We start from the raw sequence: 24054 nt of genomic DNA on the forward strand, positions 1-24054 counted from the left end.
GTGAGGCTTGGAGGGAAGGAAGTATGGGAAGATCTAAAGGACTAGAAAGTCATTTTTTAAAAGAGAGTGGACATGACTGAGACCTCCAAGCCCGCTCGGATCAGGACTGGGCCTCCTCCCCCCCAGCTCCCCAGTTTTCCAGTAGCTTGGCAGTCACATCCACAAACTGCCCCCCAGCGCCATGTAATCTCATCAACAACCAAGATCCAGAGACTATAAACCAAAGCTCCCAGAAGAGAGCGATGCAGAATTTCCTGGAGTGCGTGACCTCGTATACTCCAGTCCACTTATGTACCAATAGTAGCACACATTTGTTTGGTTTTAACATCTTTGCTTGCATTCTCTTATATACAGGCTTAAATGGCTCCAAAACGAAATACAACAACCTTCACACACTTCCCTCTTATTGTGGTGGGAAGGTGCTCGGTGGTGGGATTGGTGTGTTTGAATGTTATCTGCAATGAAATATTGTGAACTACTTTATGAAAATAAAGTATATAAAAATGAAAAAAATAAGAATAAATAAAAAGGGAGTGGGGAGGGATCCTGCTCAGGAGGCTCAGCAACATTGCTCTTTGGTGGAAAGATTGTTCATTGATCAAGCCTGGAAAACAATGTGTCATGTGTTGTCATAATGAATTCTAAAGACTTCAAAGGGCTCCCATACAGAAGGCTAAACAGTTAGTCTAACAATGTGCAATTGATTAACTCCTTGAGATCTTTCACTCTTCCGCCATCCTGTCCATCCCTCCTGGCAAGGTCATTATCCATCTGGGCCTTTCCTAGCTGCCTGTCTTTATCTTCTCTGTAGGATCCATCCAGAGTCCCTGCACTCCTACTCCCTGCTTTCAAGCTGGGCTCAATTATATGAAGACACCATATTTTCTTATCTCCGGGACCTTTCCCTGATATTTCATTCTGCCTTGAATTCATGTGCAAAAAAAAAAAAAACCTTGCCTTTGACAGCTCAGATTGAGTATTCAAGAGTCAAAGCTAAGACTTCTTCCAGGAGACCATTGCTCAGTCTGGTTAACATACCCTTTCCACGTAATCCACGTGGAGAGAGCCCAGTTCCAACGTTATTATCGAGTCCTTCAGAAAAGTAGACAAAACATCTGCAAGTTCACTTATACTCCAACACTGTACCCATTGACTTGTGAGGCTCGAAATGCACAAAAAAAGACCCCAAAAAAGGTTTGGGTTTTTTGTAAAGTAATGTAGCTGTCCATCATTCAGATAATCAAAGTAGAAGAGCTCAGTTCTAAAAACAGAATCAAAATGTTTGCGAAGGATCCATGTGCAAGTAAAATCCTGCTCTTAGTCTATCCTCAGCACTCTCAATCTTAAACTGCTAAAAAAAGAAAATATAGTTAAAGGTAAAGAAACACTTAAGCCTTTTAGTGACAATAGGAAGGGGGGAAAAATGCAACCCATTACTGAAAGTTAGAAAAAAACACGATGGCCTCTCAATACCCCTATTGCAAACCACAACACCCAAAAGGAGAGAGAACAAAATGGAATGCCCTGCCACAGACGCAGGGTGGGGTGGGGGTGGGGGACAGGAGTGGAGGTTGGGAGGGATACTGGGTTCATTGGTGGTGGAGAATGGACACTGGTGGAGGGATGGGTTCTCGAACATTGTATGAGGGAAACACAAGGACGAAGATGGGTAAATTTGTAACTGTACTCTCATGGTGACTCACTTAAAAAATAAATTAAAAAAAACTTTTAAAAAACATAATATTTTTTCACCCATGATATAATTTTTTTCTTCCACATTTAGCCCTAAAACTTTTCAAAAAAGGGAGAGGGGGTAATTTCAAATTTTGAATTGAAAATATTGACATGAAGTTGGGCATGTAACTTGCAAATCAATTAAACAAGAGTCCAGAGTGAACAGCAATTCACTTTGAAAATAAGTACTTAGAATAGCTGAACTATCAAGGTGACCCTCCATTTGGGAACAAATCTGAGAAAAAACATAAAATATTCATTGCTTCATTAAGTTCTTGGTACTTGAATAGTTTTCTTTTTCAGTATGTTCCACTTCTGTGGTGGTAGCCCTCGTTTTTCTTAACTTTGTAGAGACCCCTATGTACCTAGAAAACAAAAACTAGTTGGGAATTAGTGAAAAGATCATGATAATTTATTCAACATAAATGATCCTGATGACAGAAAATTCTGTGGAGAATGAAAAACAGAGAAACAATGGCCTGACTTATTTCTAACTCAATCTGACTACACAGGACTACGCTTATAGAACTACAATCCTGGGAAGCCTGGTTTTGAAATATAGAATAGGTAAATCACATATTGCTGCAACCTACCACTGAAATCAAACCATCAAAAAGAAAGTGTGAAAAAAACCTCATGAATGATCAGTTAACATTTTGAAATTCACGTACAGACATAATGTCTGTGATTGGGTCTATTTTTAAGAATCTACACACAGTTCTAGGAAATAAAGTATTTTCTTTCCTCTCAACGGGTCCTAAATGAAACTGTTATTATGTATAAAAAGTAAGTACTCCCCAAAGTTCTGTTACAAAGAGCACTGAGGAGAGTGAGTTTTCAGATGACCTTCACCCTTTGGAGAACTCGGAATATCTCTGCTTTTCAAGTAGTTGTCTGTATCTTACAGACACCATCCGAGCTGGAATTAATAGCTTGAACATAGGCATGATTTAATCAAAATGTCCTTGGTGTCTAGTCCGGCATTTGAATTTCAGAATTGAAATCCAGTTTCTGCATTTTAAAAATCAAATCCATTCTCTACAGAATTTTTTTTTTTTTACCAAACATCTTGGCACCTGCAATGCTCAAAATAGATCCAGCCCTATTTAAGAGAAAGTAACAGCAAATCGGGGATTTGTGCGACGGCAGTAAAAGGCAGTTAAGTGTGGTTGTGCCAGGGATTAGTCTAGAGACAAGGGGTTTTTATAGCACATTATAAACTTCTGAAATGGGAGGTTATTAGGGGATCAGTTCTCTAACTGTGTGGTTCTAGCAGGCTTTGCTCGGTTGCACTCTTTATTCTCCTGCTGGGAGCTCTGTCTTACAAGGTGCAAAGCACATCCATCAGCCTTTTCCGGCTGTTAAGGCACTTCATTTATTCCAGTGTTCCCTTCATCTTATTCCCCTGCCTCTGCCCCCATGGACCTCGGAGATCTACGGTTCTCTTTGGCCTCTTAACAGGCATAATGGATCACCAGCTGAACCATCATCACATAGCCCTTCTTGCTCGGAAATTATTTCTCTCCTGCTTCAAATGTTCTTTCTTTTCACTGGGTGAATCCCTTTGCTGCTGTTCTTGCTGTGTAGTTACCTATATGCAAAGAGATAAAACTTGATCCAAAGTGCTGACTTGCCTTTTGAAGTTATCTCTTGAATATCAGTTCTTTGATCTCTTCCAACAGACAGCATATATGTATGTGTACATATATACACAATGTGAAAAGACTTGGAAAAAATAGGGATTACTATGGGTCTCTGTTATTGGAGCTCCTAAGAAATGAATATCCAACTCTTCAGAAAATGACCTATATTGTCTCCTTTGTATTAGAGTCCTCTCATGTGGAAAGACATTTTCCTAAATGTAATCTTACATTTTAGAATTTAAAAAAAAAAGAACAACTAAACTGTATGAACTAGAAAAAAAAGGCAAAATTTCACCTCCAGCCCCTCTCAGAGGCAATGTGAAACCTGAGAAATGGGATATTATTAGTCATCTTGCTGTATGTATGTTCACATCTGCTTCACACAATTTTCATTAATAAATGATTTGGCTGTGTTAATACCTCCTGGAAGAACTAAAATATTTTTAGTGGAAATATAAGTCAGTTAGTTGCCAAAGAACCTGAATTCCAGACTCAGATTTATGGCCATTAATCTAATGGCTTTGAGTGAGTCGCCCAAATTGTTGGGCGTGTCTCCTGATCTGTAATAAAGAGCAGATTAAAGTATATCACTATAAACTATTCTACTCTTGGAACTCTTCCCTTCAGTTTTTCTTTGAGGTCCTGTTTTTTTTTTTTCCATACTATGTCCCAGGGTGAAGGTCCAACTGGTATCCAAATTAACCTAGCATCGAGAATGGCCACTGAGATTTAAGAAAGACCTCCTGATAGAATAAAGAGTCCAAGAATAACCTGACCCTCTCCAAGACCTGGCCCAATTCAACATTATACAATGGGGTTGGGGTGTGGGGTAAATCAATTCTATTCAATGAAACTAATCACCAGGGAATACAACTCTTATATTTAGGAAAACATGAAGAATCATATTGGTCAAGAAATGTTGGATGTTCCCTTACTTTCCACAAAAAAAGTCTTTGTTGTTTTATTAATTTATTTTTTTTATTAAATCACCATGAAATACACCATTACAAAGTATTTTATGACGGGGTTTCAGTCATACAATGTTCCAACCACCCATCCACTAAATTGTCTTTAAAAGGTGTTATTTTCCATCTGTGCCACTGCAACCACAGGAGGAAGGGTTCCAGAAATTAAGAAAGGGGGGCTTTGTAAGGAAGTTAGAGAGAAAGAAAGGATACGAAAGACCTTTTTTTTTGGTTTGAAGGACTGAAGGACCATTTGGTTCACATTGACTGTGCCCTATGCCCCTTCACCACCACAATCTTCCATCTGTTGCCACTTCTGCACATTCCATTCTAAAGCTACAAGAAAATTCTGCTGTTAGTGGCAGACTTGTATTGGTGAAGCTTTGGGCAGAAAAAGGTGGTGTCCATGTGGCATGTCAGAGTAAACCGTGATCATGGGAAGAAGGTTCTGGCACGCTCCAATGATGAAGAGGTGTTTTCTCTGCAGTCACCCAGACCATGTCTGTGCTGACTGGGAAGCTCAGGGCCCTTCCAGCCCCAGGGCCTGGAAACTGAAGTCTCTTTGTTTGGCTCTGAAAGGCTTGAAGACTCCTTGGGCCCGAGGAAGAGCCTGAGGCCTTTGAGATGCTTGACTCGGACAGCTCTGAACCCATCCCCTCACCCCTACCAGCCAACTTTCCCTTTGTCTCATTTTCTTCCATTTCCACCCAATACTGCTCTTTGATAAGCTCCAGAGTTAACAGAAATTCAACATCCAGAGAGCAAGGAAGATCATCTAACTTCTTGGCTCGTGTCCCTGAACTCACTTTGAGGGTATCAAAGAGAAGGGAGAGCCAGGTACTTCCAGACCAGCCCACAAGATTGTGACTGTAGGGTCAGAGACATAGTACAGTGTGTAGGACACTTGCCTTGCATTTGACCAGCCCAGGTTCAATCCGTGGCACCCAGTATGGTTCCCCTACCCCCTCCAGGAGTGATCCTTGAGTGCAGAGCCAGGAGTAGCATTGTGGCACAACAATGGTTCATCAATTTGTTCGAGCGGGCACCAGTAACATCTCCATTGTGAGACTTGTTGTTACTGTTTTTGGCATATTGAATGCGCCACGGGTAGCTTGCCAGGCTCTGCCGTGCAGGCAGGAGGATCTGCCGTACAGGCAGGATACTCTCCGTAGCTTGCAGGACTCTCCAAGAGGAATGAAGGAATCAAACCCGAGGCTGGAAATATATACCAGCTTGCCCTTTCCAGACAGAAGGTTTCTGGCCACTGGCAAAGTTTCAAGGATAGAAGGCAGACGTGGCAAAAAAATGAGGTCAGAAACCACACATTTTCTGGATAGGAGAGACAAGAGACAGCCAGTGTGGATCAGAGCAGGAGGTGTGCAAACAAGGCAGGCATGGAAAGCCCATTCTACCTGCTGCTTTCATTCAGCATCACCACCTCAGTCACCCTAGCCCCCACCCAGAACACACGGGATCTACCACAGCCACACTCTATTTCTTCAGTGCTCCCAGACTACCTGCGCTATTTTTTGGCCTGGGTCCTTAAAAGCCAAGTGACATTTGCAGAAACTGCAGACAGGTCATCACCAGCAGAGAGAAGACACAACAGAGAGGAGAAGCCAGACAGGGGAGGGTGGCAGGCACCCCTTAGGGTGATGAGCACTATCCCAAGTTTTAGGGACAAGGCAGTTTAAAAAACTGTAGCACTGTAGCATTGTCGCACTGTCCACCCATTGTTCATCAATTTGCTCGAGTGGGCACCAGTAACGTCTCCATTGTGAGACTTGTTGTTACTGTTTTTGGCATATCGAATACGCCACGGGTAGCTCGCCAGGCTCTGCCGTGCGGGTGAGATACTCTCGGTAGCTTGCCGGGCTCTCCAAGAGGGAAGGAGGATTCGAACCTGGGTCGACTGCGTGCAAGGCAAATGCCCTACCCGCTGTGCTATCGCTCCAGACCCCTAACAAATTACCCATGGTATATTCGATATGCCAAAAACAGTAACAAGTCTCACAATGGAGACGTTACTGGTGTCTGCTCGAGCAAATCGATGAACAATGGGATGACAGACAGTGCTACAGTTGGTTTGTTGGTATTTTTGTGGAGGAATGAGGGCGGGGGGGCGGGGGGCGGAGGTCTTATACTGGGCTTGCTCCTGGATCTATGTTCTGGATCACTTTTGGTGAGGCCTAGGAACCACATGCAGTACCGGGGATTGAACTTGCTGTATTTTCTCTCTGTCCTACAATTTACACTTTAGAACACATTCTTTCAGGCTCTTCTAAATATGAAGCCTTGGACCAGAGTGATAATTACAGGAGTTAAAGCACTAACTTTGCACACACCTGACCCCAGTTTGACTGCTGGGAGTGACTCTAGAGCACTGAGCTGGGAGTAAGCCTTGAGCAGTGCCAGGTATAGGGCTCAAAAACTGAAAATAAATATAAATGCCATTTTCCTACAAATATTACATACATTGTTCACAGTGTTATATAAATACTGTGATAATTTTAGGATTCATGATATATATTTCAAATAAAATACACCATAGATCTCTTTTGATATAGATGAATATCTATCTTTTCATGGTTAAGCAGTTTACTTCACACATATATGTCTACTTGCTGTCCCCTGCTCATCATTACTTAGTAGTTCTTTTCCTATTTTTCTATTAAAAATAATAATACAGTGTTCATCCTGTGTTATTTTTTGTACCTGTTAAACTTTCATGATGAAACATTTTTGATAAATAAATTGGTTTATCAAAGAGAATTTTAAGGATTTTGGATACATACAGTGCTACAATGCCAAATAAAATATTTTTTTAAATAATCTATTTTGACCCCAAGATAATCTATTTTGACCCCAACTACAGTATATAAAATGCATGTGCACAGGGCTGGAGCAATAGCATAGTGGGTAGGGCGTTTCCTTGCAAGCGGCAGACCTGGGTTCGATTTCCAGCATCCCATATGGTGCCCTGAGCATTGCCAGGAGTTAATTCCTGAGTACAAGAGCCAGGAGTAACCCCTGTGACCCAAAAAGCCAAAAAAATATGCATATGCATATGCATGTGTGTACATGCACACATACAGAAACACACACACACATGCACAAACACACACACACACCCCTGATCCATCCTGAATATTGTTAATTGCTTTAATTTCTGCTAATTTCTTTGTAATGTGAATTAATTTGATTACTACTTTAAATGAGATTAAATATCTTTCCATATGTTAATCAGCCGTGTGGTCAAGAGACTCTGCGTCACTCTCTTCCAGGAGCTTGGTTTTTAAGTCTTGGCTTTAAGTCTCTCTTGCCCATTCGCCTGACTGTCTTCCCCAGGGCGCCTCGGAAGGGATTGGGACCCAGCTTCCCTCCCTGCCCCGAGCAGAGCTCCTGGTGGATGAAGACCTCCAGAGCCTAGACACAACCAAGCTCAATGCCCCTCTCCACACATTCGGATGAGCCTCACTCATGAAGGTACCGGCAGAGGAACCCAGGTGTGTGGGACGGGACCTGGGGCTGAGACCTCAAAGCCTGCTCAGATTGGGACTGGGCCTCTTCCGCCCAGATTTACCATTTTCCAGTAGCTAGGCGGACACCCAGGGACTGCCCCCAGCGTGGTGTAATCCCACCAACGGCCAGCATCCAGAGACTTAAAACCAAGCTCCTGGAAGACATCTTATAGCCTACTTCTCCCTCTGGGAGAACCTGGCTAGCTACTGAGAGTTTCCTGCCTGCACGGGAGAGCCTCGCAAATTCCCCATGGCGTATTCATATGCCAAAACCAGTAACAATGCTGGGTCTCATTCCCTTGACCCTGAAAGAGCCTCCAATGTGGCATCATTGGGAAGGACGAGTAAAGAGAGGCTTCTAAAATCTCAGGACTAGGACGAATGGAGACGTTACTGAGACCACTCGAGAGATTTGACGATCAACAAGATGATGATGATGATGATGATGATGATGATGATGATGATGTTAATCAGCCATTTCATGTCTTCCATGGGCTTTTTTTTTACCCCAATTCAGAGAAAGATTTTTTACTTGTTTTGGGTATACAGGGCTTACTCTTGGCTCTGTGCTCAAGGATCACTGCTGGAGGGGCTTGGGATTCATATGGGGCACCAGGGATCAAACCTAGTTGGGGTAGATGAATGCAAGGCAAGTGCCCTACCCACGAACTGTCATCACTCTCGTGCCCAGAGAAAGAATTTAAGATTAGGAATAAGAAAGCAAAAGGAACCAGAGTCCCACCATTGTATTGAAAGGGTGGGATGTCGCCTAAGCAAAATTTTCTGTTTTTACATACTAGGACCATTGGTCCTTCCATCTTAGATACTTGTGAAAATATTTTTCCAGATGACTTTTTGTCTACATTGCTATTACCATGGAGAAATTTTTACTCTTTTATATGCATACTCCAATCTAGCAATTGTTTACTCCATGTTCCTGTCTTTGGTGCATACTTAAGAACATCTTACACAGATTAAGATCATAAAAATATTCACCCCACAATTTTCTTTTTTCTTTTTCATTTTTTCTATTATTTGGGAAAATCACCCTATTAATATAAACACTTAATGCCTTTGGAACTCCAGTAGTGTAAGATGTAATGTTTTAAATCAACTGGTCAGCTTTCCCCAACAAATTCATCATCTACCCTTTCCTCCACTTTGCATTAAAATTCCACTTTTGTCACAGGCTGAAGTACCATACCCATGTGGATCTTTTCCTTGAACTTTTAGTGTGCTGGGTTAATCTGTGCTCTCCGTACCTACAACATACTATTTCAATTACTACAACATTCTATTTTAATACTCAGAAAGCATATCTTCTCTCACTATTCCCTTTTTTCTCTTTTGGATGTTTTTCTCAAACATATCTTCATCCAAGTTAACTTTAGAATCATTTGCACTTTCAAAAAATAAAAATCCAATGCTGTCTTAGAAAAAGAAAAAGAGAAACATCACTAAAGTGAAAATCAAATTGTATTGCCTTAAAGAGTGGAGAAAACTTTTGACAGCGGAGAGAACCCAAATCTACCCCTAAGGTTTGACTCCCAGTCAAAGCTATAAATTTGACAAGTGTTTAGCTTCCACTAACTTCAGATCTTCATCCTCCAAATGAAAAATCATAAAACCTATGTATAGTGACACCCAACATGCTCTTTGGCCACTGTCATTGAAACCTAGTTCCAAAAGTTGGTGAATATTTCTTTCTGGAAAATTCTTGTGTGAGGCATTGCCCCTCTACAGAAAGCTAATAATGCAGGCACGTTTTACTAAGGAGGGTAATAGCAATATAGACAATTCATCTGGAAAAATATTTTCACAATATATGAAATGAAATGGGCTGGAGCGATAGCAAAACAGGTAGGACGTCTGCCTTGCACATGGCTGACCTGGGTTCCATTCCTCCGTCACTTTGTCCTCCGTCACAGAGCCTGGCAAGCTACAGAGTATCTCTCCCCCATGACAGAGCTTGGCAAGCTACCTGTGGAGTATTCGATATGCCAAAAACAGTAACAAGTCTCACAATGGAGACATTACTGGTGCCCGCTGGAGCAAATCGGTGAGCAATGGGATGACAGTGATACAGTGACAGTGATACAGTGATGAAATGAAAGGATCAATAGTCTTAGTATGTCTTATATTTTAAAAGTCTTATATATCTTTTTATAAGTCTTATTTTTTCCCCCAAAAATGGGAAATTTTGCTTAGAAGACATCCCACACCTCCAATACAATGATGGGCTTCCTGCCCTTCCCCCCTTTTAATTGCTATTCTTAAAATCTTCTCATGAGCCAGAATGATGATGGTACAGTCGGTCGGGCATGTGCCTTGCATGAAACCAACCCAGATTCAATCCCTGGCACCCCATTTGTTCCCCCTGAACCCCTCAGTAGTGATCCCTGAGCAGAGAGCCAAGAGTAAGCTCTGAGCACTTCCGGGCGTGTCCCTACTCAACCACCTTCTTTTAAAGCATGGGTGGAGACTTCTGGTGCATGGGTCATACAAAGCCTGTAAAATCATGTGGTCTAGTCCTGCTCCACAATGGGACAGACACATGTGCTTCTTGTTTGCCACCCAGGCCCATCTTACCAGTATTGTACGGCCTGTGAATTTTGTCACAAATATCCAGTCATTGGAAGAAAAACTTTCATACCCCTATTTGAAGGCAAAACTCAGCCATAAGCCCACACCCTAAATTTTAATTAGTAGCTGAAAACCCAGTTGAAAGTCTGATGCAGAAGATTCCCTGAGCAGGAAGTAGCTTCAACTGCCCATGATATAAACTCAGGAGAAGGAACCAGTGGTGTCTTCCCTGATCCTGGTTTTCTACTTGTCTGATGGATCCCTGAAGACTTTCAATATCCCTCCCTGCTCAAGCTGGCCAATGCTTGCTTCTGTTTTTCCCACTAACACTCCTGTCCTACACTGCCCATCCAGGGCTGTTCACACGGTGAAATGAGAGACACGAAAGCCTGCATTCTCTGCCTTCTCACATTTCTGCTGACTCTCAGGCACCCGAATCCAGCCACAAACACTGATCTATAATGGGCAGTGCCCTTCCCATGTTTGCAGAGTGCGTTTTCTGTGAGTTCTCCAACAGAAGAGCCCCAACCGGAGATGTGATGGAGGAAGGCGAGTTGGAGCAAGTGCTTAGTCCTCCAGCTCCTTCTCTAAAGGCTCACTGCTCTCTTGAATGACTTACCTAGGACTCTAACAGTAAGTTTATATACTCTCTCTCTTACTCTCTCTTTTTCTCTCTCTGTCTCTCTCTGAGAGCCATCTGCCCCACTGAACAAAGTCATCAAGACATTCTAATTTTTCCCTGACTAGCCCCAAGGTAACTCACAGCCCCTTACAGCTGTGCCTATACTATGCCCACATATTTTTTTTTCATTCTATTATTATATCCTTTGAAAAGTTCCTATTTTTAGTGTGCTTTCTGTTTCTGGCTAGGGTCCCATTATGTAAGCAAAAGTGCCTTGTTTTACAATGTCTAAGCTTGTAAGAAGGCTCCAGAAAACTTCCAGGAGTGAAGAAATGAAATGCAATCCTTTTATCCTGTCCTGCTGATGTGGTGATTCAATGCAAGCTTGGATGAGGTCAGTTAATTTTATGCACATCAGTAGTCCTCTAGTTAATTTCATACAATGGTTGGGGGAGGCTTCTACTTCAGATTCAGACCAGAAACCTGCCCAGTTCATCAACTTTGGTAAAACCTCATGGTATCACTTTTCACACCTTTGCTTATGCCCTGTGGACCCATTTTAGGTATCAGAGTACATATATGTATGCAGATGAATGTCCCCACCACTACCTTCACCCATGCTTACTCTTTTCTTGCTTCCCCAGGTGAAGGGGTCCTCCTCCCATAGCCAGTGCCCCTCCTACAGTCAAGCACCCACTCGCCCCAGCAGTGTCGGGTCTGGATTCAAATGGATCACAATACTACCTAATTGCATGTGAGTGTCTTGCAGTCTTTTCAGAGCAGGAAAGCTGCCTTTCAACCATTCTCCGCATCGCCCTACGATAAATCATAGTACAGGCTTCTCAACTGACCAGTCCTTGGTCTCAATATCTGAATGTGACATCCAATTAGCCATTGAAATAAAACTGGTAATGAATGCTAATTACTTCCTTCCATGGGTTTGGGGGTAATGTATTCCATGGCTCTCCTCATTACTTTGAGGAATGGAAAGATGACTCCATAGCGATCTACAGAAATTCTGAAACGTACTTAAAGCATCAGACATTAGCTAGAGCTCTGTATAATTGGATCTGTTCTGCACCCCTTGCATATAAGTTTTCTTGATGCAAAGCCCTGAATACATAAAGAAAGGAGAATGTTGAGGGAAGAGCAGCTTCAATCTGCTTGGCTGTCATTTGGATCTTTCGAGTTTTGAATTCTTTTGGCAGCTCTAATATAACAGAAGAGCTTTTCCTTCAGTGACTATAAAATCTCCATTTGGAACGTTTTTTTCGCACACTTATGTGCATGTTGCCAATGGCTACTTTTCTTAAAATTAATTCTCACCCTTGATAATGATTTACAGAAGTTTACGGGTGGTAAACACTATGAACTATAAAAGAGATCTTTGCTGGGGAAGAAAAGTGCTTTCTCGGTAGACTCAAATGCTCAAGAATCAAATAGTTTCATTAGATTCTGAAATAAATATTGAAAAATGAAAAATGTCACTCCTTATCATTTATAATGCTTGTGTCATTATCAGTAATTCCTGCCTATTGTCACAGCAAAAGCAAAATGAAATCACTCTCCGAGGAGAGAAAATTTTGACACAAGGAGGTTGCAGGCTGGGGGAATTAGGAAACAGGAAAGTTTCTTCTCTCAGTAAAGCTCTTCACATGAAGAAAAGCTGGGTTCTGGTGTCATCTCTGCCACTAACTGCTCAAAAAAATCTACTGTCCCAGGTCCAATCCCCAGCACTGCGTGGTCCCTTCAAGCCACAGGGAGAGTGACCTCTAACCCCAAGAACTGTGTGGCATGGCTCCAAAGCCAAAATTAAAACTAAAGTCCCTTGAACTCTCTAGATCTACATCATTTTGCAAGTGACTAAATCAGCCTAAACAATCCCAGAAGTGTTGCCGGTCCTTCTTGGTGATTTCTCATAAATATCCTGTAACTTTCACCAAGGGAGATCAAACCAGATCCAGTCTAAATTTCCTAGCTCTTCAGTAGGAATTGTTTTAGAAATCACTTTAGTGAAACGTTGATTTCAGCATTCAGATAACAATAACACTCTTTCCATTGGAAATCTTAGACAGAAATCAAAGTTGGCGTGCGGTAAGGCAGGTTTCGCTTTGGTGCCAAAAGTATCTGTCACATCACAGGTAGGTCACAGGTCTTAATAGGCTGTGGCTCCCCAGAGGATGTGTCATCGCTGGCATAGGTGGCCTGGGGAAAAATAAAAACACTTCCACATTTTCTTGAGTTGCACGCTGATCATAAGACATTTCATTTGGGGTCCTTGTCATCTGTCTTGGGGGGCTACAAAGCTCACACAGATCCTCCTGGAAGAGCTGAGGCAGGAAGCAAGAGGCAAAAGCCAGAGCCCTGGCCAGCGGCCCACCTCCCATTACCAGACTCTGGACCGCCCCGGGCTATGGATGCGACTGTGGAGAATGTAATGGGGGGCTGGCCGCCTGCAACCCAGGACACCAGCACAATGAGCTTCTTGTCCAGGTCTCAGGACCGCCAGACGATGAATAGTGCGATGTAGACCCATATTCTGTTCTATTCTAGTCCATTTATTTCTGATGAGCTCAGGAGCAAGTGGATTGAATACATGAAGGTCAGCCAGCACCGTGGCAGGACGAGAGCGATGAGAGAACTGAACTTCCAGCTCCCTGCACCGGCTAATGGAAATAGCAGAACCAGAAAAAGATGGGTAACTGATTGCAAGGAGAGGTGACCTCCCATTGTCAACGACATACATGTTTTCCTGTCTTTCATTCTGGATATTACTATTGGTAGGCTAGTTTGAATGATTTGAATGAATCCATCAATTCATTCATGGGGTCGTTTTGTTATTTTTTTTTAGAAACAAACTATGCCTAGGTTAATATGTCCTCCCTCTTTCCCTCCCTCCCTCTTCTTTCTATCCCTGAAAACATAAAAAAAAAAAAACCAGCACTGGCAGGAATGGCAGCGGAAAGGCAAGGAAAATCTGCTGCAGAATAAATTGGTTGTGCTGAAACATTTGTAATTAAGCATGATAACCAATTACAGAAATACCTGGGGTAGCTCCGTGATTGGCTTGCCTACAACAGAGGTCTCCTAATCAATTTGAAATAACCAGACGCTGCTATAGAAAATAAGCAAGATCACAGCATTTGCTAATGAGTCTCAAAAATGGATTTCACTGCATGAAAATGTTCATTGTCAGGAGAAAGACTGTTTTCAGAATCTTGCGGGTCATTTTCATTTGCATTTGATTGGAGAAAAGTCCTTTGTTCTTTCCTCCTTTCTCCTACCCTTTACAACATTACAGATCCCCCCCCCCATCAACCCCCGGGGATTCAGTAATTTTTCTATCAGTGTGTTGTACAAAGCCCTAAAAATACACCAAAATAAATCTTTTTTTTTGTCCTGAAGTAGCTATAGCCACTTCAATTATTCCTTAATTTCACTGTGTTGAACGGGTTTCCCTGAATTTCAATGTGTAGATGTATGACTGAGAGAGAAATTGTTGGACACAAGTTGCAGCTCTGGAACTAGCAAAGCAATGGGGAGTTTCCATCATGGATCACATGAGGTAGTGTTTCAACAATTCTTAAACGCAATCCTTTCCTCCGAGATTTTCTCTGTGGTGGACAAGCACCAGGAAAGCCTTCAAATAAAAATGGATAGACTTTCAAAAAGATGCGGTAGCATCTCTCTCTTACACACAAAAGGCCTGGAAGAAGAGTCATACTTTAAACGAAAATAGAGTTGTTTACTTCTTAAAAGTAACATTCTGTAAGACATGTGCAGGGGCCAGAGCCATAGTACAGCAGGTAGGATGGTTTCCTTGCACGCTGTTCAATCCCCAACATCCCATACCGTCCCCCCACACACCATCAAGAATAATTCCTGAGTGCAGAGCCAGAAGTAACCCCTGAGCATCACTGGGTGTGACCCAAAATGGAAAAAAAAAATGTGCAGCTCTGTACTAGGCACGCACATCCAAATCACCTGTGGCTCATCATGCATCTTTTAATAAGACTATGGTCGAAATCATCGAAGTCATATCTGATTATAAAAAAAACAGTATGTCCCTATCTTACTCTCCTCTTTCTCTCTTCTTTCCTATTCTGCTCTCATAGCTTCGTTAGTTCAACTTTTTCTCTCTTTACTCCCCATTCTCTTCCTTGATATTTTCCTGTCTATATTTTCAAAGCCCACTTGACTAAGTCTGTCTTGCCTCTTCCCAAGACCGTGTGGCCTCCCACCTACAAGATGATCAGACTTCTTCACCAAGACCCTGAATAAGCAGTTTGAGGGTCTTCATGTTCCTGGAGTGAGCAGACGCCATTGGGCTACAATAGCACTCAACAGGGATGAATGGAGATGTTACTGGCGCCCGCTCCAGCAAATCAATGAATAATGGGATTACAATTGATACAAGTGATGTAAATACATAGATATGCATATGCACATATTTGCATGTGCACATGAGTAGCATTCCCAGAAAGTACCAGTTAGGAAGAGAGCGCAAAGGGATAAAGTGCATGCCTTGCATGCATAGACCCCCAGTTTGATCCTTGGTACTACATGTCCTCATTGCCCTTGTGAGTCTTAAGCACCACCAGAGTGATCCTAGTGGTCCCCAGCATTGCTGCAGCCTGAATAGCACATGTCACTGGAATCAAGCCTTGAGCAATCAAACCCAGTTGGCTGAGTATCATCAGAAGTATCCCCCCATACCTCCTGAGTACTGTTTGGAAGGCCAAAAAATAATAATAAAATAGATTTGATCATCAAGTAATTATTAACTCCCCCATATATAGCTAGCAGACCCTCTGCTCTTGAACCAGTTGGTCCCCACCAGAGTCCTGCATCTATGATAACTTTATTAGGCTTGTTTGCTATCATTTTCTATCTTGCAGGATTTTAGTGACTTGATGCCCTATAGGCTACCTTATAAACTCCTCCACTGTTTACTAGAGCTCTGGACTATGATTTCCCAATTGTCCCTGAGCCTGATTCAACTTGCTCACCTTCTTATGCCAAAGTCAGCTTGTTGTTCATAGCACATTCTACTAAGCCTCACTACAGGCACGAGAAGAAGCATCATCCAAGTTGATCCTAGTTTTTTTGCTATGACTGACCACTGTCATGCACCCTTTTTGAAAGAAAAGTTCAAGATTTATAGAAACTATAAACAGTTCCCATATACTCCACCATCCCCAACCCAGCGGCCCTTATTGTTAACATCTTGTGTTCGTAGGCTGCATTTGTGATGATGAATCTTACATCAGTCCATCATTATTCACTGTCACTGTCATTCCATTGCTTATCGATTTCTTCGAGTGGGCACCAGTAACGTCTCTCATTGAGAGACTTATTGTTACTGGTTTTGGCATATCCAATACACACCGGTAGCTTGCCAGGCTCTGCCGCGCAGGCTCGATACTCTCAGTAGCTTGCCAAGCTCTCCGAGAGGGGCGGAAGAATCGAACTCGGGTCGGCCGTGTGAAAGGCAAAAGCCCAACCACTGTGCTATCGCTCCAGCCCCCATCATTATTACTCAAAAGAATTTGCACTGGGTCTCACTCCTGCTGTTGTGCATTCTACGTGCTTTTCTAAATACGTAATGACATGCATCCACCATTATGAAATATAGAATAATGGTTTCAACTGCTCTGAAGATCCCTTGCCCCTTTTACTCATTCCATACTCCTGACTCTTAAACCCCCTCCCCCTCCATCTCTTTAATGTTTCTGGATATCTCTTCCAGAATGTCATAAAATTGGAATCATACAGTGTGTAACCCTTGCAGACTGATTTCCTTCACTTAGCAATAGCACTATGTAGCACTATCTTCCTGTTGTTTATCGATTTGCTCGAGCAGGCACCAGTAACGTTTTCATTGTGAAACTTTGTTGTTACTGTTTTTGGCATATCGAGACAGGTAGCTTGCCAGGCTCTGCTGTGCGGGCAAGATATTCTCAGTAACTTGCCGGGCTCTCGAGAGGGGCCCACTTAGCAATATCTGTTGAAAGTTCGTCCACATCTTTCCATGACTTGACAACCTATTTGTTTTTATCACCAAATACTTTCTTTATTGTCTAGATGCAACACAGTTTGTTTATCAATTCATCTTCTAAAGGACATCTTGGTTGCTTCTGAGTTTGGGTAATTATGTATAGAGCTGCTATAAACATTTGAGCATGTGTTTTTGTGTGGGCATAAATTTTCAATCCATTTAAGTAAATATAAGGAACTCTGTTACTGTGTTATATGTATGATCAATACATTTCATTTTTTAAGAAACTGTCAAACTGCCTTCCAATATGGTCTTATCATTTTGTATTCCCACCAAAACTGACTGGGACCACGTGTTGCTCCAGCCCTCCTAAGCATTTGGTGTTGTCAGTGTTTGGGCTTTAAGTCATTTTAATAGGTGTATTTCTCATTGTTATTTTCATGCATCCTTTTTCTTATTGGATTTTCCCACCTTTTAGAAAGAAATAAGGTGACTCAGTATTTTCCTGGACAACTCATGGCTTAATTAGTAGCTGGCTAAAGTTTTCCCCTTAGACTCAACCAAAGTTGTTTTCCCTCTAACTTTCAAATACTAATGTTAGTCAAACCCTTAAAAACATGCAGTCTCAGACAAATCTCTTTTCCTCAGGATGGCATTTACAACTATTAAAATAACACCATCCTATTTCTTCTGAGTTTTTATGAAAAAATGCATGTTTCACAGCATTAATTTGAGATCTTGTTCTCTACCTACATTCAGATTTCTCTGTCTCTTTCTCTCTGAAAATATGGAACCCAGAATTTCACACCAGACTTCAGATGGGGTCTGACCAGTGTTGAAGGTCACACAAACTTAGTTCCTCTTAGTCTTCAAATAAATCTACAATGCCATTAAGATATGTGACTCTTTATCACTAACAGCACTTTCTGAATATCTTTTACAAACAGTTGCTTGTGTTTGGAGATTGTTCTCTGTTTGGGATCTTGTTTTTAAGATGGGTCTTTACCCTTCTCCCTTCTTAATTTCATCCTGTTAAAGGAAGGCTGTCAAAATGTTTTCAAATCCTTATTCTGACATCTAATATACTTGCTCTCCATCTCAGCCCTGGGTCATTTGCAAATCTGATAAGCTTATATTCTATGTATTCACACTCATCATTGGTACAAGAATTTAACAAGAAGTGGCTGAAAGCAGACCTCAGCATCCCAGTGTTAGAATCACCTTCAGGCTGACTTCTTCCAGTTAATCAGCAGCCATTGAGTGTGTACCAAGTGTCAGGCTGAACGGGACAATTGTATTGCCATTCCAAAAAGGTCTAGTAGTGTACGACTTCCTTTAAGGGAGGTTTTAAAGAAACCTGCTTTCTGTAAAGGATCTAATAGAAGAAATGTTTCTGTAAGACACACCTGTATCTGTAAAATACACACTAAGATCAGAGTACCAGAAACGATAACTTAGAACACTAGTATAAAATGAGAAAAGCCTGAATATGATCTTAAGAAGAGAAATTATTGTTCATAAATGAGATCATTATGTCAATTTATCTTCCATGTTCCTATTAAAGTTAAGCAACCCTACTAAGGTTTCAAATGACACTGGCACTTGACACTAATGGGTAAAATGAGGTACATAAATATAACTTCCATATTTTCCCCACAGGTCAAAGAAAGGCCAGATAACTATACAATATAAACACAACCATAATATATGTGATATGTTATTCTAATAATGTACCAGCAGTCAGTGAGTACTTCCCAGAAAATAATAATGATTGAAGCAAGCACAAGAGGGATAAAACTTTGCTTAACAAAATTAGGGTTTTCTCATTGTAGAAGCTGTAACTGAGTCTAATTCAATAGATCTATAATATTAATAATGTTGTCTCAATTTTCAGAAAATAAAAACTCAAGCAGTCCTGCTGACAAGTTGTTCCCAGTAAGTGTAAGTATTTTTTGCCTCTAAAGGTGACCCATGCTTAAAACTTTAAGGAGGGGACAAAAGGAAATTTGTACTCACAACAAAAATAAAACTAGGGATTCTAACATTCTTAGGGGAAATTAAGGGTGGAAATGAAATATATTTGACTAAAATAGGCTCTTATGAGGAAATGAACGATTACGGCCCTTTCCTAGGTCTTGTGTCTTTCTTGGAATCTTCTCTTCTAAATACCGTGCCCTAGGCTAATCTGTCTGGAGCAAAGTTCACTTAGGACATGCACAAAAGGAACAGAGGATGTGATCTGGCAGCAGGAAACTTGTGAATACATTCTTTATACATTCTCTGCCATAAAAACCAAAGATTGGAATGTCTGTCAGTGCAAGTTTTAACTCTACTTCCTGAGGAATTCATTCAGAGAAATGAGAGGAAAAGGAAGGCTAGGTAGATGGACAGTCCAGCCTACTTGAAAGTTAGTAAGGAGATTGCTACTGTGTCACCAAGGATTAAGACAAGTCCTTCTTCAAGCCCTTTGGGGACCACTCAGCCCCTCTTCCCTGCTACCACTCTCTTTGTGTTGCATTCTCCAAGTACTAAGCACATCTGCACTTAAGCCGATGCCTTCCCCCACTGTTGCCAGACTAGAGATACCTGAATAGAGTCAAGAAATCCATTCTAATTTTATTAAGCATTTGACTTTTTTTCAATACTTTTGTGAAGTTATCATTCATCTCAGGCAGGCGTGTTGAATTGAGTCTGATGTTTTTTAATTTAATGAACTAACTTGATAAGCATCATTAAGACCAAAAAATTAATATAATCCAATCAAATAATCCTATAGATAGCTATTAAATGTCAAAACATTGCTAAATCGTTTAATGCAATGGAAAAAACACCATGGGAAACATACATCTCTTAGACTTTTATTGAATTTTTCTGAAGTGATACACAATTATAGAATTTTTAAAGAAATGGGCAATATTTATCACCAAATCTATTATTTTCTCTACATATAACAAATCAATAATCATTTCCCTTTAATCAGACTCTGGGTATTTTACACAATTCACAGTTAATTTGAATAGTATTATCCTAGTTCATCCTTCACAATTCTTTTCTGGTTAAGAAACATTTTTTGAAAGACCTCTATAATGCCAAATACCCAAGGAATAACAAAATCCAAAGTCAAAATTCCATTCCTGAGAGAACTCACTGTGACATAGAGAAAATATAAATTTATGGAGAGATTTTAACTGTTCAGCATGACCTATATAAAATATACAAATAATATTGGAGTAATACAAAACAATGAATAACTACCTCTGGATGATAAGAGCAGTGGGATTTACACAGACCTATTATGGAAATGCAGGATGCTTTCATGACCATTCCTGGGAGTGATGTATTATCATTTCTCCTAAACGTATCCTTAGGCCAATCTGTTTTATACTTTCTTTGGGTAAAAGCCCAACCAAAATAAATGTTAGAGGATTCAAACTTGATTCTTGTTCCACTGCATAACTCCTTTTGTTAGACTGACATGGCCTTGGCTCATAAGAATGATGGTCACTGTGCTCTAATGACCTTAGACCATAAAGATAACGACCTCCATAAATACAACACACTGGTTCCATGAGCCAAGTTCAGGACATTTGGGATCATTCTCAGTTTCGTAGAAATCTGCTTTCAAACCTTAAACGTTCTGATGAAATGTCTAGAAGTAAGAAATGGAAAACGTAGTTATAACTTCCTGAAGAAGATTATTTTATGACTGTGGAGGGAGAGATACCATTAAGTAACTTGGAAAGAGCACATCAGAGAATGTGAAAGAATCATAGGAAGTCTATACCTTTAACCTTACAAAGGATATGCCTGTATGAGGCTCTGCCAAACTATTGCAAGTACCTTAAATTTAGCAGACCAGCAGCTCTTATATCCCCTGAATATATGGGGGTGACTGCAATTTACTCATACTCTTCCCTAATCAAGAAGTTCCTCATAAACAGCAGTTTCTATGTGTCCCATACAGATACCCACCTCCTAAGGTCTTTCCCTTCCCTTTTGCTAAATGTTTGTTCACCATCCCATGGAATAAACGCCACAAATGAGATGAACAAGCAAGTAAAGACTGAACTGACTGTTTTCAGTAATTTCTTCTGAAATCACGGTCCGGACACAATTATATCCACTAAATTGGGAGCTTCTAGGCTTAGAAGCTAGTCCACAAGCCATTTTGATGGGAGGTTATGTCCATCTTTAATCTCTGACTCACTTGGGAGACCCCAACAACTCTCTGTCCAAAGGTGCCATCTGAGACCTCAGCAAGACTTTACAACTTGGGTGTAAATCAGACACTTCTTATCTCTAAAAAACACGTGACTTGGAGCTGGAGAGATAGCACAGTGGGTAAGAAGCTTGCCTTACACACAGCCAACCCAGGTTAAATCCCCTGCATCTCAGGAGTGATCCCTGAGCACTGTCGGATGTAGCCCCCAAACAAAAAATAACACTGTGACTTGCATAGGGAAGACATAATAGGAGACCTACAATTGTTATAACAGCACCACGAGTAGATTAAATAGTCAAGGAATACTGTGAAGATCATTCTGAAACAAGGAGACCTATGGTTACTTAGGGCAGCTTTCTGGAAGAATAACTAAGTTGGCAATTAGGTGCACACTGTAGGCAATTATCCCAAAAAAAGGGATTATCCCTCTGTGGATTTTATCCCAAAAAAATAGTTATTCGACCTAGTAAACTTGACATAAAACGTGTCCCTGATTTGAGTACTCTGTGATAGCACCTTGACCTTGGGTGCTATCTAGAAGTAAGAGATGGATTCACATTGAAGAAGAAATGAATTCAGATCAGCCCCAACTTGCTGGGCACTGTAAAATCATTACAAAGGACACTTGCCTTAGATGTCCCCTCACATATCAATCCAAAGTTCATGTGATCACTAGTCTATCCTTCTATACCTGGAGCCAAATGGAAAGTCAATATGAACATACAAGAAGAAAGACAACCAACATTCTAAGACCAATCTGATGGCTTTTGAGGTGTGTTTATCTGAGAGACCCCAGAACTCTGAACATCATGGCTTAAACCACTACTCCAGAGAGATCTCAGGGTTTTATTGAGACTATATTAATGAAATGTCCAAATGAAGGTATTTATCCATACCTGCACCTCAACAATTAGGTTAATGAGTGGCCTATGGATTGGTACACTCACAGGAAAGACTGCTAGATGCCTAAATGGTGTAAATATAAAGTGTAGAAACGGTTTTGATAAAGGGTCCTAGTGTGCCTCATATTTCCCCAAATCTTGTGATCAATTTTAACTGAGTCTTGTTTACTATCTTTTCAAGGACACATTGAATTTATTTCCATAATTAGTTTCTTTCATAGTTCTATATAATTTACTTGTTATTTTTAAAGAATCCACCTGATGGCACAAATATGCACACACATGCACATTCACACATACTTACAAACAAAAGTACACAGTCACACATATGTATAAATGACATGTGGTATCACTTGAAATTTTGCTAAAACTACAAAATCTCAGGCCTAACTACATATGTAAATACAAATATACATTAAAATTTGAAAAGCAGTGTTCTAGAATCTATTGTTAATCATATACAGTCACACAGAGAAAGCAGATAAATACTGAGATAAATATGTATTATTTATATGCTTATACCATATTATTCTTTCTAATAGAATTTTAAAATTCACTCCATATGATGCCATAAATTATAATCTCAAACTCAAGAGTCCATGATACTATGCAGATGATTGGTGATGAACATGTATTTATAAATACTAATAAAGTATGTGACTGGAAAACTCAAGAATATAAAAGTTGCATCAGAGAGTAAATGCAGGTCAGAACTTGCCTTACATATCAATGCAGGTTCAACCCCCAGAACCACATAGAGTCCCCTGAGCACCACCAGAAATGATCCCTGAGGACAGTCCTGAGTAAATCCTAAGTGCTGCTGGCTATGGCCCCAAAACAATAACAGCAACTTAAAAACAGAACTCTTAAAATGACAATACTACATAAAAGGCAGCTTCTGACTTAAAATTAAGAGATGGGGATTAAACTTGGCATCGGCCCATTATGTGATCTTGGGAATTTCACTTAATAATTCTGAACCATTTTCTCCTTTATATGTAGCCAAGCCTTTGATCTCAACCCTACAGAGTTATTGCCAGAATTAAGTACACAGCATATAGGACAGTAGCTGTGAATTGAAATATCAAATTGAGGTGATATTATTCTATAATAACCTCTATACATGTAATTACATAGAGGAAAGTACTACTTTATGTTCATCTACCAGAATTATTAAAAGAAGTAAATTGCACCTTTATTCAAATTTTATATTGCTATATCTGATGTTATTTATCATAGTACCTAATATATTACAAATTTATTTCACATAAATGGAAAATTCAATGATTAAAAAACATTAATTGAGTGCTCACCAAGAAAATGCCCCTTATCTAGCTATCTTTAATTTCTTTAATTTCTCAAAACAAAACTAGGAGGCAGGAATTACTGATAATACAAATAATTAACACTTTATATAATACAGAGATTGAGGAGCAGGAAGCTTAAATAAGTTGTCCATGTAAGAAATATAATGGGAAATCTACATATCCTAAGTTTTTTCCCCTAGCTTTCTCACCTTCCTTTGCTTTACAAACTAAAATGGAAAGAAATAATTCATTTTTATACATTGTCTTTGGAGCTGGAGTGATAGCACAGTGGGCAGGGCATTTGCCTTGCACTCGACCGACCTGGGTTAGATTCCTACCCCCCTCTCAGAGAGCCTGGCAAGCTACGGAGAATATCTCACCCACACAGCAGAGCCTGGCAAGCTACCCATGGCGTATTTGATATGCCAAAAATAGTAACAACAAGTCTCACAATGGAGACGTTACACTGGTGCCCACTGGAGCAAATCGATGAGCAGTGGTATGACAGTGATACAGTGATACATGGTCTTTCTATTTGCCTATAGAAGATATAAGCC

Source organism: Sorex araneus, chromosome 1, assembly GCF_027595985.1.
Source record: "Sorex araneus isolate mSorAra2 chromosome 1, mSorAra2.pri, whole genome shotgun sequence".
NCBI lineage: Eukaryota > Metazoa > Chordata > Mammalia > Eulipotyphla > Soricidae > Sorex > Sorex araneus.